The sequence below is a fragment of the Cucumis melo genome, chromosome 2 (genome assembly GCF_025177605.1).
Source record: "Cucumis melo cultivar AY chromosome 2, USDA_Cmelo_AY_1.0, whole genome shotgun sequence".
In the NCBI taxonomy this organism is placed as follows: Eukaryota; Viridiplantae; Streptophyta; class Magnoliopsida; order Cucurbitales; family Cucurbitaceae; genus Cucumis; species Cucumis melo.
In genome coordinates this window covers 14,749,044-14,763,832 of record NC_066858.1, presented here as the reverse complement: position 1 = coordinate 14,763,832, position 14,789 = coordinate 14,749,044, and the positions used below count along the sequence as shown (strand labels likewise).

Here is a 14,789-nt window from a genome sequence, read left to right as displayed (position 1 = left end):
GTTGACAGATCAGACACCACTTTCCAAGTATGCAACCTTCCCCTTTTTATTCAACAATTGCCACTTAACCCTTTCTACTTTATCAAGTCTTGCAATCATGTTCTTGTGTTACTTAACATTCAGTTAGCTGGGTAGGAAAAAAGAAATGTTGAAAGAATGGACATGTTTGCTCCTAGAACGAGAAATATCATGACTTGACTCATCTTCACACGTTAGATTCAACAACGGTGAAAACCATTCTTAATATACTAAGATCAAACCCCAACAAATTAATATACATTGTACAATATTATAAATTCTCAAGTTCTTTCATTCAAAATGACTCATTTCCAAGTTGAACCTGAAAATGATGGTTCCATTGTGTGCACTATGATCTCAAGACAAATATATACAACACTACAATAGCATGAGTTCTCACATTAATCACAAAATTGACTCATTTCAACGTTAGATTAAGACGCTAGTTAAAGGTACCCTCATGAGCATAGAATCAATTGCGCACTAGCTAACTAATATAATTTAAGATTTAAAAATCTAAGGAGACGATTGTCCCCTGTTTGACTTTCCTCTTAGGGGAACTTAGTTACATAATTTATTTGTTATTTTTTAAAAATTTTGTAAAACACTTTCTATCCTAAACTTTAATATAGTCGGTTAACATTGTCAACTAACTATACCAACCAAAATGTCATAATATCGGTGTTCTTCAAATGCAAAGAAAGGCGTCGGCAACAAATTCGTTGGGAATGAACAATATTCCGACGCACGCTTTCACACGTTGGGATAGACAACTTTTTCCGACGCTGTGACATAGACGTCGAAAACAACGTAGGGAATAACATGTTATCCCGATGTGGCATGTATGTGTCGGGAACGAATCTTCGAAAATTACATAACATTAATTTTGTCAGACATATATTCCCGACGCATGCTGCATGGCGTCGAAAAATGAGTCGGGAGTAAGGTTCTCTACCGACGCTACTTTGGTGCGTCAGGAGTAATGTAAAATTTTCGACGCCATTAGTTATCCGTAGGAAATGGTGTCGGGAGAAAGGAGATCTCTTGACGTTTTCATGCTGCGTCGGGAATTCCCCTATAAATTTGATGTTTCAGTTTTATGAAACACAGAACCGAAACAAAGAAAAAAAGAGAGCCAGCGATCAAAGAAGAAAAGAAGCCCTCACCGTCGAATTCCTCCAGTTCTCTCGCCGTCGTCCCTCTCCCGTCGTTTGCTACTGTTGCACATTGAGGTAAGTTTTAAAATCCTTAATTTTTAGGTTTATTTAGTTTTTTTAAAAAAGTTGTTTTAGGATTTTGTTTAGGAATAGATTTTTGCTTGTGAAATGGAAAATTTGAATGTGTATTGAATTGAAATTTGAAGTGGGTGGTTGAATTGAAATTTTGAGAGGGGGTTGAATGAAAAATTTGAAGTAGAGGGTTGGTTAAATTTAAATTTTGAAATGGGTGGAGGATGAATTGAAAATTTGAAGTTGGGGGGGGGGGGGGGTTGAATTTAAATTTTGAAGTAGGGGGACGAATTTGGGGTTGATTGAAATTTTGAAGGGGAGGTTGAATAGAAATTTCGAAAGGGGTGGAAGGTTTGAATTGAAAATTTGAGGGGGGCAATGGAATTTGTTTGTGTTAAAAATTCTGTAATATGTGTTAAGATTTATTTTGGTTATCCTGCAGTATAGTATCCTGTTTGTGTTGAATAACTTTGTTGTTGATTTGGGATGACTGTCCTGCAATTATGGTAGCCTGTTTGTGTTGAATAACTTTGCGTTGTTGATTTGGGATGACTATCCTACGATTATGGTAGCCTTTTTTTTGTTTTGAATTTGTTTGTATTTGTGAAGGTTTGAAGGGGGGTGGTAGTAGAATAGCTTGTAAGGTAGCGTTGTTGGAAGGGGGGGGGGGTAGGATGCGAAGATTAAAGTATTTTGTTGTTAATAGTTAGGTTGTGTTGGCTATTCTGCAGTTATGGTAGCTTCTATAGTTTAAAGTTAGTTTTAGTGAAAATTTTGAGAGATTGTATATTCAGGGGAGTAAGTTTAGGATGTGAGAGGAGAGGGATATGTTTCTAATCAAACATATTTATGTTTTAGGGACTTAAACGATGGACAAGGGTTAGATGAAACTTAGGAATAAGTTTTCACTTGAGTGTAGAGAGAGAGTGACCCAATTTACATATCGTACTTTGTTTCTCTTTTCCTGTTACTTGAACGAAAATTATTATTATTATTTAATCAACTTTGATAAATGTTGGTTATAAAACTAAATTCAAGATCATTTTTTAAGTATAAATATTAAAATTAGACAACTAAATATATGAGAAGTAAAATTGAACAAACTCCAAAATATATGGTTATATGGATAAAAATTATTTATTATTATTTTATTTTAAACATAAGAAAATTTATTTTGAAAAAATATATTTAATTTAAACCATACACAAAATAATTAAGATCTCAGTTTGGTAATTATTTATCTTTTTTTGCTTTTATTTTTGTTTTAGAAAGTTAAGCATAAGAGAAATCTTTTCTTAATAACTTACGATGATTTGTATATTTCTTAAATACAATGATTGAAATCTTAGCTAAATTTCAGGAAAAAAACATTTTTTTAACATAAATTTTTTAGTTTTCAAAATTTAGCTTGATTTTTTTAGATCATTGACAAAGTGTAGATTACAAAGGTACAAAATTGAAGTTTAAAATAGTGTCCATAAACTTACTTTTTATTAAAAAAACAAACAAAATAGTTACCAAAAAAAAGTAAATCAATAAGGAAAAAAAAGAAGGAAAGTTTGAACCTCATTTGAAAAAATAACATTGAGATGAGAAAGTTAGTTTGAAGTATTACTCTTGCTACTTGTTTCTACTATCAATTTTTCAATTTTAGTTTTTTCCGTATATATTTTTAATAAATCTTAAATTTAATATTTACATATCAATTAAATTATATTTATTATTCAAGTTGATTTTTTTATTCAAATGGATTAAACAACAGCAATAGTTTTCATTTAAGAAAACACGCTACATCAACATGTTTTCACGATTCAAACAAAGAATGTTAATAAACTGAATGTATAAATTAATTCTAAGATTTATTGAAAGTTAGAGAAACAATCGAAAGATTTCTAAATACAAAAATTTGGAAAAACAATCGAAAGATTTGTAAATACAAAAATAAAAATGAAAATTGGTGAAATATGAAAGTATTTATAAATATAGTAAAATTTGATATTATAAATGTAATTTATATCGATCTATTATTCATATATTTTGTATTTTGGGTATATATTCAAATGTATCAGCAGTCACGTTGCGTTTTAGTTTAAGTGAAATAAAAAGATTCAAACTACCTGCTTAGAATTACAAACACTTAATTTGGTTTTTAATAACTCTTTGATTGGATATTCGTAGAATTATTCCACAATTATTTCCTTTACCAAATTCTTTTTCTTCTTTGAAATAATTTATTTTTCTCCAGATTTGGATTTGTCACTCATGAGTTGACAGATCAGACACCACTTTCCAAGTATGCAACCTTCCCCTTTTTATTCAACAATTGCCACTTAACCCTTTCTACTTTATCAAGTCTTGCAATCATGTTCTTGTGTTACTTAACATTCAGTTAGCTGGGTAGGAAAAAAGAAATGTTGAAAGAATGGACATGTTTGCTCCTAGAACGAGAAATATCATGACTTGACTCATCTTCACACGTTAGATTCAACAACGGTGAAAACCATTCTTAATATACTAAGATCAAACCCCAACAAATTAATATACATTGTACAATATTATAAATTCTCAAGTTCTTTCATTCAAAATGACTCATTTCCAAGTTGAACCTGAAAATGATGGTTCCATTGTGTGCACTATGATCTCAAGACAAATATATACAACACTACAATAGCATGAGTTCTCACATTAATCACAAAATTGACTCATTTCAACGTTAGATTAAGACGCTAGTTAAAGGTACCCTCATGAGCATAGAATCAATTGCGCACTAGCTAACTAATATAATTTAAGATTTAAAAATCTAAGGAGACGATTGTCCCCTGTTTGACTTTCCTCTTAGGGGAACTTAGTTACATAATTTATTTGTTATTTTTTAAAAATTTTGTAAAACACTTTCTATCCTAAACTTTAATATAGTCGGTTAACATTGTCAACTAACTATACCAACCAAAATGTCATAATATCGGTGTTCTTCAAATGCAAAGAAAGGCGTCGGCAACAAATTCGTTGGGAATGAACAATATTCCGACGCACGCTTTCACACGTTGGGATAGACAACTTTTTCCGACGCTGTGACATAGACGTCGAAAACAACGTAGGGAATAACATGTTATCCCGATGTGGCATGTATGTGTCGGGAACGAATCTTCGAAAATTACATAACATTAATTTTGTCAGACATATATTCCCGACGCATGCTGCATGGCGTCGAAAAATGAGTCGGGAGTAAGGTTCTCTACCGACGCTACTTTGGTGCGTCAGGAGTAATGTAAAATTTTCGACGCCATTAGTTATCCGTAGGAAATGGTGTCGGGAGAAAGGAGATCTCTTGACGTTTTCATGCTGCGTCGGGAATTCCCCTATAAATTTGATGTTTCAGTTTTATGAAACACAGAACCGAAACAAAGAAAAAAAGAGAGCCAGCGATCAAAGAAGAAAAGAAGCCCTCACCGTCGAATTCCTCCAGTTCTCTCGCCGTCGTCCCTCTCCCGTCGTTTGCTACTGTTGCACATTGAGGTAAGTTTTAAAATCCTTAATTTTTAGGTTTATTTAGTTTTTTTAAAAAAGTTGTTTTAGGATTTTGTTTAGGAATAGATTTTTGCTTGTGAAATGGAAAATTTGAATGTGTATTGAATTGAAATTTGAAGTGGGTGGTTGAATTGAAATTTTGAGAGGGGGTTGAATGAAAAATTTGAAGTAGAGGGTTGGTTAAATTTAAATTTTGAAATGGGTGGAGGATGAATTGAAAATTTGAAGTTGGGGGGGGGGGGGGTTGAATTTAAATTTTGAAGTAGGGGGACGAATTTGGGGTTGATTGAAATTTTGAAGGGGAGGTTGAATAGAAATTTCGAAAGGGGTGGAAGGTTTGAATTGAAAATTTGAGGGGGGCAATGGAATTTGTTTGTGTTAAAAATTCTGTAATATGTGTTAAGATTTATTTTGGTTATCCTGCAGTATAGTATCCTGTTTGTGTTGAATAACTTTGTTGTTGATTTGGGATGACTGTCCTGCAATTATGGTAGCCTGTTTGTGTTGAATAACTTTGCGTTGTTGATTTGGGATGACTATCCTACGATTATGGTAGCCTTTTTTTTGTTTTGAATTTGTTTGTATTTGTGAAGGTTTGAAGGGGGTGGTAGTAGAATAGCTTGTAAGGTAGCGTTGTTGGAAGGGGGGGGGGGTAGGATGCGAAGATTAAAGTATTTTGTTGTTAATAGTTAGGTTGTGTTGGCTATTCTGCAGTTATGGTAGCTTCTATAGTTTAAAGTTAGTTTTAGTGAAAATTTTGAGAGATTGTATATTCAGGGGAGTAAGTTTAGGATGTGAGAGGAGAGGGATATGTTTCTAATCAAACATATTTATGTTTTAGGGACTTAAACGATGGACAAGGGTTAGATGAAACTTAGGAATAAGTTTTCACTTGAGTGTAGAGAGAGAGTGACCCAATTTACATATCGTACTTTGTTTCTCTTTTCCTGTTACTTGAACGAAAATTATTATTATTATTTAATCAACTTTGATAAATGTTGGTTATAAAACTAAATTCAAGATCATTTTTTAAGTATAAATATTAAAATTAGACAACTAAATATATGAGAAGTAAAATTGAACAAACTCCAAAATATATGGTTATATGGATAAAAATTATTTATTATTATTTTATTTTAAACATAAGAAAATTTATTTTGAAAAAATATATTTAATTTAAACCATACACAAAATAATTAAGATCTCAGTTTGGTAATTATTTATCTTTTTTTGCTTTTATTTTTGTTTTAGAAAGTTAAGCATAAGAGAAATCTTTTCTTAATAACTTACGATGATTTGTATATTTCTTAAATACAATGATTGAAATCTTAACTAAATTTCAGGAAAAAAACATTTTTTTAACATAAATTTTTTAGTTTTCAAAATTTAGCTTGATTTTTTTAGATCATTGACAAAGTGTAGATTACAAAGGTACAAAATTGAAGTTTAAAATAGTGTCCATAAACTTACTTTTTATTAAAAAAACAAACAAAATAGTTACCAAAAAAAAGTAAATCAATAAGGAAAAAAAAGAAGGAAAGTTTGAACCTCATTTGAAAAAATAACATTGAGATGAGAAAGTTAGTTTGAAGTATTACTCTTGCTACTTGTTTCTACTATCAATTTTTCAATTTTAGTTTTTTCCGTATATATTTTTAATAAATCTTAAATTTAATATTTACATATCAATTAAATTATATTTATTATTCAAGTTGATTTTTTTATTCAAATGGATTAAACAACAGCAATAGTTTTCATTTAAGAAAACACGCTACATCAACATGTTTTCACGATTCAAACAAAGAATGTTAATAAACTGAATGTATAAATTAATTCTAAGATTTATTGAAAGTTAGAGAAACAATCGAAAGATTTCTAAATACAAAAATTTGGAAAAACAATCGAAAGATTTGTAAATACAAAAATAAAAATGAAAATTGGTGAAATATGAAAGTATTTATAAATATAGTAAAATTTGATATTATAAATGTAATTTATATCGATCTATTATTCATATATTTTGTATTTTGGGTATATATTCAAATGTATCAGCAGTCACGTTGCGTTTTAGTTTAAGTGAAATAAAAAGATTCAAACTACCTGCTTAGAATTACAAACACTTAATTTGGTTTTTAATAACTCTTTGATTGGATATTCGTAGAATTATTCCACAATTATTTCCTTTACCAAATTCTTTTTCTTCTTTGAAATAATTTATTTTTCTCCAGATTTGGATTTGTCACTCATGAGTTGACAGATCAGACACCACTTTCCAAGTATGCAACCTTCCCCTTTTTATTCAACAATTGCCACTTAACCCTTTCTACTTTATCAAGTCTTGCAATCATGTTCTTGTGTTACTTAACATTCAGTTAGCTGGGTAGGAAAAAAGAAATGTTGAAAGAATGGACATGTTTGCTCCTAGAACGAGAAATATCATGACTTGACTCATCTTCACACGTTAGATTCAACAACGGTGAAAACCATTCTTAATATACTAAGATCAAACCCCAACAAATTAATATACATTGTACAATATTATAAATTCTCAAGTTCTTTCATTCAAAATGACTCATTTCCAAGTTGAACCTGAAAATGATGGTTCCATTGTGTGCACTATGATCTCAAGACAAATATATACAACACTACAATAGCATGAGTTCTCACATTAATCACAAAATTGACTCATTTCAACGTTAGATTAAGACGCTAGTTAAAGGTACCCTCATGAGCATAGAATCAATTGCGCACTAGCTAACTAATATAATTTAAGATTTAAAAATCTAAGGAGACGATTGTCCCCTGTTTGACTTTCCTCTTAGGGGAACTTAGTTACATAATTTATTTGTTATTTTTTAAAAATTTTGTAAAACACTTTCTATCCTAAACTTTAATATAGTCGGTTAACATTGTCAACTAACTATACCAACCAAAATGTCATAATATCGGTGTTCTTCAAATGCAAAGAAAGGCGTCGGCAACAAATTCGTTGGGAATGAACAATATTCCGACGCACGCTTTCACACGTTGGGATAGACAACTTTTTCCGACGCTGTGACATAGACGTCGAAAACAACGTAGGGAATAACATGTTATCCCGATGTGGCATGTATGTGTCGGGAACGAATCTTCGAAAATTACATAACATTAATTTTGTCAGACATATATTCCCGACGCATGCTGCATGGCGTCGAAAAATGAGTCGGGAGTAAGGTTCTCTACCGACGCTACTTTGGTGCGTCAGGAGTAATGTAAAATTTTCGACGCCATTAGTTATCCGTAGGAAATGGTGTCGGGAGAAAGGAGATCTCTTGACGTTTTCATGCTGCGTCGGGAATTCCCCTATAAATTTGATGTTTCAGTTTTATGAAACACAGAACCGAAACAAAGAAAAAAAGAGAGCCAGCGATCAAAGAAGAAAAGAAGCCCTCACCGTCGAATTCCTCCAGTTCTCTCGCCGTCGTCCCTCTCCCGTCGTTTGCTACTGTTGCACATTGAGGTAAGTTTTAAAATCCTTAATTTTTAGGTTTATTTAGTTTTTTTAAAAAAGTTGTTTTAGGATTTTGTTTAGGAATAGATTTTTGCTTGTGAAATGGAAAATTTGAATGTGTATTGAATTGAAATTTGAAGTGGGTGGTTGAATTGAAATTTTGAGAGGGGGTTGAATGAAAAATTTGAAGTAGAGGGTTGGTTAAATTTAAATTTTGAAATGGGTGGAGGATGAATTGAAAATTTGAAGTTGGGGGGGGGGGGGGGTTGAATTTAAATTTTGAAGTAGGGGGACGAATTTGGGGTTGATTGAAATTTTGAAGGGGAGGTTGAATAGAAATTTCGAAAGGGGTGGAAGGTTTGAATTGAAAATTTGAGGGGGGCAATGGAATTGTTTGTGTTAAAAATTCTGTAATATGTGTTAAGATTTATTTTGGTTATCCTGCAGTATAGTATCCTGTTTGTGTTGAATAACTTTGTTGTTGATTTGGGATGACTGTCCTGCAATTATGGTAGCCTGTTTGTGTTGAATAACTTTGCGTTGTTGATTTGGGATGACTATCCTACGATTATGGTAGCCTTTTTTTTGTTTTGAATTTGTTTGTATTTGTGAAGGTTTGAAGGGGGTGGTAGTAGAATAGCTTGTAAGGTAGCGTTGTTGGAAGGGGGGGGGGGGTAGGATGCGAAGATTAAAGTATTTTGTTGTTAATAGTTAGGTTGTGTTGGCTATTCTGCAGTTATGGTAGCTTCTATAGTTTAAAGTTAGTTTTAGTGAAAATTTTGAGAGATTGTATATTCAGGGGAGTAAGTTTAGGATGTGAGAGGAGAGGGATATGTTTCTAATCAAACATATTTATGTTTTAGGGACTTAAACGATGGACAAGGGTTAGATGAAACTTAGGAATAAGTTTTCACTTGAGTGTAGAGAGAGAGTGACCCAATTTACATATCGTACTTTGTTTCTCTTTTCCTGTTACTTGAACGAAAATTATTATTATTATTTAATCAACTTTGATAAATGTTGGTTATAAAACTAAATTCAAGATCATTTTTTAAGTATAAATATTAAAATTAGACAACTAAATATATGAGAAGTAAAATTGAACAAACTCCAAAATATATGGTTATATGGATAAAAATTATTTATTATTATTTTATTTTAAACATAAGAAAATTTATTTTGAAAAAATATATTTAATTTAAACCATACACAAAATAATTAAGATCTCAGTTTGGTAATTATTTATCTTTTTTTGCTTTTATTTTTGTTTTAGAAAGTTAAGCATAAGAGAAATCTTTTCTTAATAACTTACGATGATTTGTATATTTCTTAAATACAATGATTGAAATCTTAACTAAATTTCAGGAAAAAAACATTTTTTTAACATAAATTTTTTAGTTTTCAAAATTTAGCTTGATTTTTTTAGATCATTGACAAAGTGTAGATTACAAAGGTACAAAATTGAAGTTTAAAATAGTGTCCATAAACTTACTTTTTATTAAAAAAACAAACAAAATAGTTACCAAAAAAAAGTAAATCAATAAGGAAAAAAAAGAAGGAAAGTTTGAACCTCATTTGAAAAAATAACATTGAGATGAGAAAGTTAGTTTGAAGTATTACTCTTGCTACTTGTTTCTACTATCAATTTTTCAATTTTAGTTTTTTCCGTATATATTTTTAATAAATCTTAAATTTAATATTTACATATCAATTAAATTATATTTATTATTCAAGTTGATTTTTTTATTCAAATGGATTAAACAACAGCAATAGTTTTCATTTAAGAAAACACGCTACATCAACATGTTTTCACGATTCAAACAAAGAATGTTAATAAACTGAATGTATAAATTAATTCTAAGATTTATTGAAAGTTAGAGAAACAATCGAAAGATTTCTAAATACAAAAATTTGGAAAAACAATCGAAAGATTTGTAAATACAAAAATAAAAATGAAAATTGGTGAAATATGAAAGTATTTATAAATATAGTAAAATTTGATATTATAAATGTAATTTATATCGATCTATTATTCATATATTTTGTATTTTGGGTATATATTCAAATGTATCAGCAGTCACGTTGCGTTTTAGTTTAAGTGAAATAAAAAGATTCAAACTACCTGCTTAGAATTACAAACACTTAATTTGGTTTTTAATAACTCTTTGATTGGATATTCGTAGAATTATTCCACAATTATTTCCTTTACCAAATTCTTTTTCTTCTTTGAAATAATTTATTTTTCTCCAGATTTGGATTTGTCACTCATGAGTTGACAGATCAGACACCACTTTCCAAGTATGCAACCTTCCCCTTTTTATTCAACAATTGCCACTTAACCCTTTCTACTTTATCAAGTCTTGCAATCATGTTCTTGTGTTACTTAACATTCAGTTAGCTGGGTAGGAAAAAAGAAATGTTGAAAGAATGGACATGTTTGCTCCTAGAACGAGAAATATCATGACTTGACTCATCTTCACACGTTAGATTCAACAACGGTGAAAACCATTCTTAATATACTAAGATCAAACCCCAACAAATTAATATACATTGTACAATATTATAAATTCTCAAGTTCTTTCATTCAAAATGACTCATTTCCAAGTTGAACCTGAAAATGATGGTTCCATTGTGTGCACTATGATCTCAAGACAAATATATACAACACTACAATAGCATGAGTTCTCACATTAATCACAAAATTGACTCATTTCAACGTTAGATTAAGACGCTAGTTAAAGGTACCCTCATGAGCATAGAATCAATTGCGCACTAGCTAACTAATATAATTTAAGATTTAAAAATCTAAGGAGACGATTGTCCCCTGTTTGACTTTCCTCTTAGGGGAACTTAGTTACATAATTTATTTGTTATTTTTTAAAAATTTTGTAAAACACTTTCTATCCTAAACTTTAATATAGTCGGTTAACATTGTCAACTAACTATACCAACCAAAATGTCATAATATCGGTGTTCTTCAAATGCAAAGAAAGGCGTCGGCAACAAATTCGTTGGGAATGAACAATATTCCGACGCACGCTTTCACACGTTGGGATAGACAACTTTTTCCGACGCTGTGACATAGACGTCGAAAACAACGTAGGGAATAACATGTTATCCCGATGTGGCATGTATGTGTCGGGAACGAATCTTCGAAAATTACATAACATTAATTTTGTCAGACATATATTCCCGACGCATGCTGCATGGCGTCGAAAAATGAGTCGGGAGTAAGGTTCTCTACCGACGCTACTTTGGTGCGTCAGGAGTAATGTAAAATTTTCGACGCCATTAGTTATCCGTAGGAAATGGTGTCGGGAGAAAGGAGATCTCTTGACGTTTTCATGCTGCGTCGGGAATTCCCCTATAAATTTGATGTTTCAGTTTTATGAAACACAGAACCGAAACAAAGAAAAAAAGAGAGCCAGCGATCAAAGAAGAAAAGAAGCCCTCACCGTCGAATTCCTCCAGTTCTCTCGCCGTCGTCCCTCTCCCGTCGTTTGCTACTGTTGCACATTGAGGTAAGTTTTAAAATCCTTAATTTTTAGGTTTATTTAGTTTTTTTAAAAAAGTTGTTTTAGGATTTTGTTTAGGAATAGATTTTTGCTTGTGAAATGGAAAATTTGAATGTGTATTGAATTGAAATTTGAAGTGGGTGGTTGAATTGAAATTTTGAGAGGGGGTTGAATGAAAAATTTGAAGTAGAGGGTTGGTTAAATTTAAATTTTGAAATGGGTGGAGGATGAATTGAAAATTTGAAGTTGGGGGGGGGGGGGGTTGAATTTAAATTTTGAAGTAGGGGGACGAATTTGGGGTTGATTGAAATTTTGAAGGGGAGGTTGAATAGAAATTTCGAAAGGGGTGGAAGGTTTGAATTGAAAATTTGAGGGGGGCAATGGAATTTGTTTGTGTTAAAAATTCTGTAATATGTGTTAAGATTTATTTTGGTTATCCTGCAGTATAGTATCCTGTTTGTGTTGAATAACTTTGTTGTTGATTTGGGATGACTGTCCTGCAATTATGGTAGCCTGTTTGTGTTGAATAACTTTGCGTTGTTGATTTGGGATGACTATCCTACGATTATGGTAGCCTTTTTTTTGTTTTGAATTTGTTTGTATTTGTGAAGGTTTGAAGGGGGTGGTAGTAGAATAGCTTGTAAGGTAGCGTTGTTGGAAGGGGGGGGGGGGTAGGATGCGAAGATTAAAGTATTTTGTTGTTAATAGTTAGGTTGTGTTGGCTATTCTGCAGTTATGGTAGCTTCTATAGTTTAAAGTTAGTTTTAGTGAAAATTTTGAGAGATTGTATATTCAGGGGAGTAAGTTTAGGATGTGAGAGGAGAGGGATATGTTTCTAATCAAACATATTTATGTTTTAGGGACTTAAACGATGGACAAGGGTTAGATGAAACTTAGGAATAAGTTTTCACTTGAGTGTAGAGAGAGAGTGACCCAATTTTTAGAATTTGCCAAGTGTCACGTTGAGGTCGTCAAGGCTGACCTCCAGGTAATTAAGCCTATTACACATATAATTTGAAACATATTTAAGCTAACCAAGCTAATGTGTTATTTTTGTAATGTATAGCAGTTTTTTGTTCTTTATTTCAATGATCAAGCAATGAATAAGTTCGTTGAGCATCAGATGCTCATCACCTTTAAAGAGTTTTGGGACAACTATCACAGGCACTTCAAAAAGTACAGCGACCCCGAGGAGGCTCGTGCCAACCCACCAAACCTATTGATGGGACGTGATGAGGATTGACACCTCCTCTGTGACCACTACATGTGCCGTGCATTCCAGATGAACAATTGAACCATTTGTCATGGTTAATTATGATTTCAACTTTTAATATGTATAAGACATAAACAACATAATTGTTTTCATGTAAGAGCAATCATGGACGATCAAGGCTACTAGACAGAAGCAACCTTACAATCATAGTAGCGTGGATCAAAGTTGTTTCTATAACGATAGCACGAGCTCACTGAACAAAGAGGGGAGTCAGTCGATCGTGTGGAGTTGTTATGGAAAACACACGTTCGATCCGGGACGTTCGTGTCGTAGGCCACAGAGGATGCACATGTAAGTTATCGAAGCAACATTTATGCCTTTATTTGTCCTCTTTGATAATATATTTTTTACTTACTAACTTAGTTTTTAAATTTGTTCCAGAATCAAATGTTGGAACTCCAGTCCTAGCTTACCCCAAAGGGTAGTCAGCCACTCTCTGAGGATGAGATATGCGATCAAGTGTTGGGTAGACGACCAGGCTATTCAAAAGGCCTTAGTTGGGGACCCAAGCCGAAAGCCCGCAAGACGACAAGTGCGAGTAGTTCCTTGATATCATGTTCGTAGTCCACAGAAAGAGAGATTCAATTATAGCTAAGCTTGATGAAGGTTTGGAATGGATTGAATAGTAGACAATAATTCACCAAGCTTTAGCTTCAGAAGTGGAACAAATGCGGAAGCTGATATAATACATGACTCGGACACAATAAGGACCACCACATGATCCCTAGCTTTGCTGTACGTATATATGATTCCATTATTTTTAAGTTTTTGAAATGATAGTGATGATATGGATATATATGTACTAAACTTAGCCACTTTTGTATCATTGTAGGACCTACGGTGTAGAATGGCGTACGAGGCTCATTAGAAGACGTACAACTTTCTTTGCGCTTTTTTCTATTATGAACATTATATTTTTTGTATTATGAATGCTATTATATTTTTGAACTTCTTTGTATTATCTAAATTATCAATATTTCGTAATTTACTGATTTATTTTGAATTTTCTTTAATTTAATCCAAAACGAATGTGAATATTTCACAAAATAGAGACTCGATTCATTATAGTTTATTTTAGGAAAAAAATAAAAATTACATATTTTAAAAAAATACATATAAAAGGAATTTTCGATGCAACAAACGTCGGGAATACGTTGCATACAATATGTCAGGATAATGTTTTTTTTCGACGCACAGGTAATGTCGGCAACGTCGGCAATGAGGACGTCGGGAATTACGTATTGTCGATACAACGATGGCGTCAGAAAAGATGACATCGAGAGAAGGTTATTCCCGACGTCTTGTTCATGATGCATCAGGAATTGTTCTCCTGACTCATTTCTTTCGTCGACGTTCCCGACGTTACCTTCTGCGTTTGGAAATCGTATCCCAACGTTTTTAGTACTTCTGCCGATGTTTATGTGCGTCGGAGTCCCCCAATTTTTGTAGTGCTTAATAGATATAAATTTTGTATTATCATCCAAAATGTTAGAGGTTTGGTTATTCCTCTACTCCAAATATACCATTTTAGAAAAATAATACTTACAAGTATATTTATCCTCTGCATTTGCCTTATGAATCTTCCAACTACTTTCATAATAAATATTAATTTTGTCCTAATGGTATTAAACCATGAATTAATAATCGTATTAATCCAAACCTTAAATGTTGATAAGTATATTAATTTACATGCCCATTATATTTTGGATAAACATGGCGTGAAACCTATAATTTTA

The 14,789-nt window shown here is 32.0% G+C and overlaps 4 long non-coding RNA genes across 7 annotated transcripts; 1 reads left to right on the top strand and 3 right to left on the bottom strand.

Annotated features, from left to right (window-relative positions):
- Positions 1–525: 525 nt before the first annotated feature.
- On the bottom strand, positions 526–2,341 carry LOC127148230 (uncharacterized). The gene is made up of 2 exons (XR_007819083.1): positions 1,185–2,341; positions 526–1,093 (listed from the first exon to the last, which is right to left on the bottom strand). It is a non-coding gene; the product is annotated as an uncharacterized LOC127148230 (long non-coding RNA).
- On the top strand, positions 1,088–14,049 carry LOC107990652 (uncharacterized). 4 transcript variants are annotated; one of them, XR_007819079.1, is made up of 6 exons: positions 1,088–1,250; positions 3,493–4,763; positions 7,004–8,274; positions 10,516–13,344; positions 13,435–13,788; positions 13,886–14,049. It is a non-coding gene; the product is annotated as an uncharacterized LOC107990652 (long non-coding RNA). The 4 variants fall into 4 exon arrangements; XR_007819081.1 differs by lacking the exon at positions 3,493–4,763; XR_007819080.1 differs by lacking the exon at positions 7,004–8,274.
- On the bottom strand, positions 4,039–5,868 carry LOC127148232 (uncharacterized). The gene is made up of 2 exons (XR_007819085.1): positions 4,698–5,868; positions 4,039–4,606 (listed from the first exon to the last, which is right to left on the bottom strand). It is a non-coding gene; the product is annotated as an uncharacterized LOC127148232 (long non-coding RNA).
- On the bottom strand, positions 7,550–8,651 carry LOC127148231 (uncharacterized). The gene is made up of 2 exons (XR_007819084.1): positions 8,209–8,651; positions 7,550–8,117 (listed from the first exon to the last, which is right to left on the bottom strand). It is a non-coding gene; the product is annotated as an uncharacterized LOC127148231 (long non-coding RNA).
- Positions 14,050–14,789: the final 740 nt, after the last annotated feature.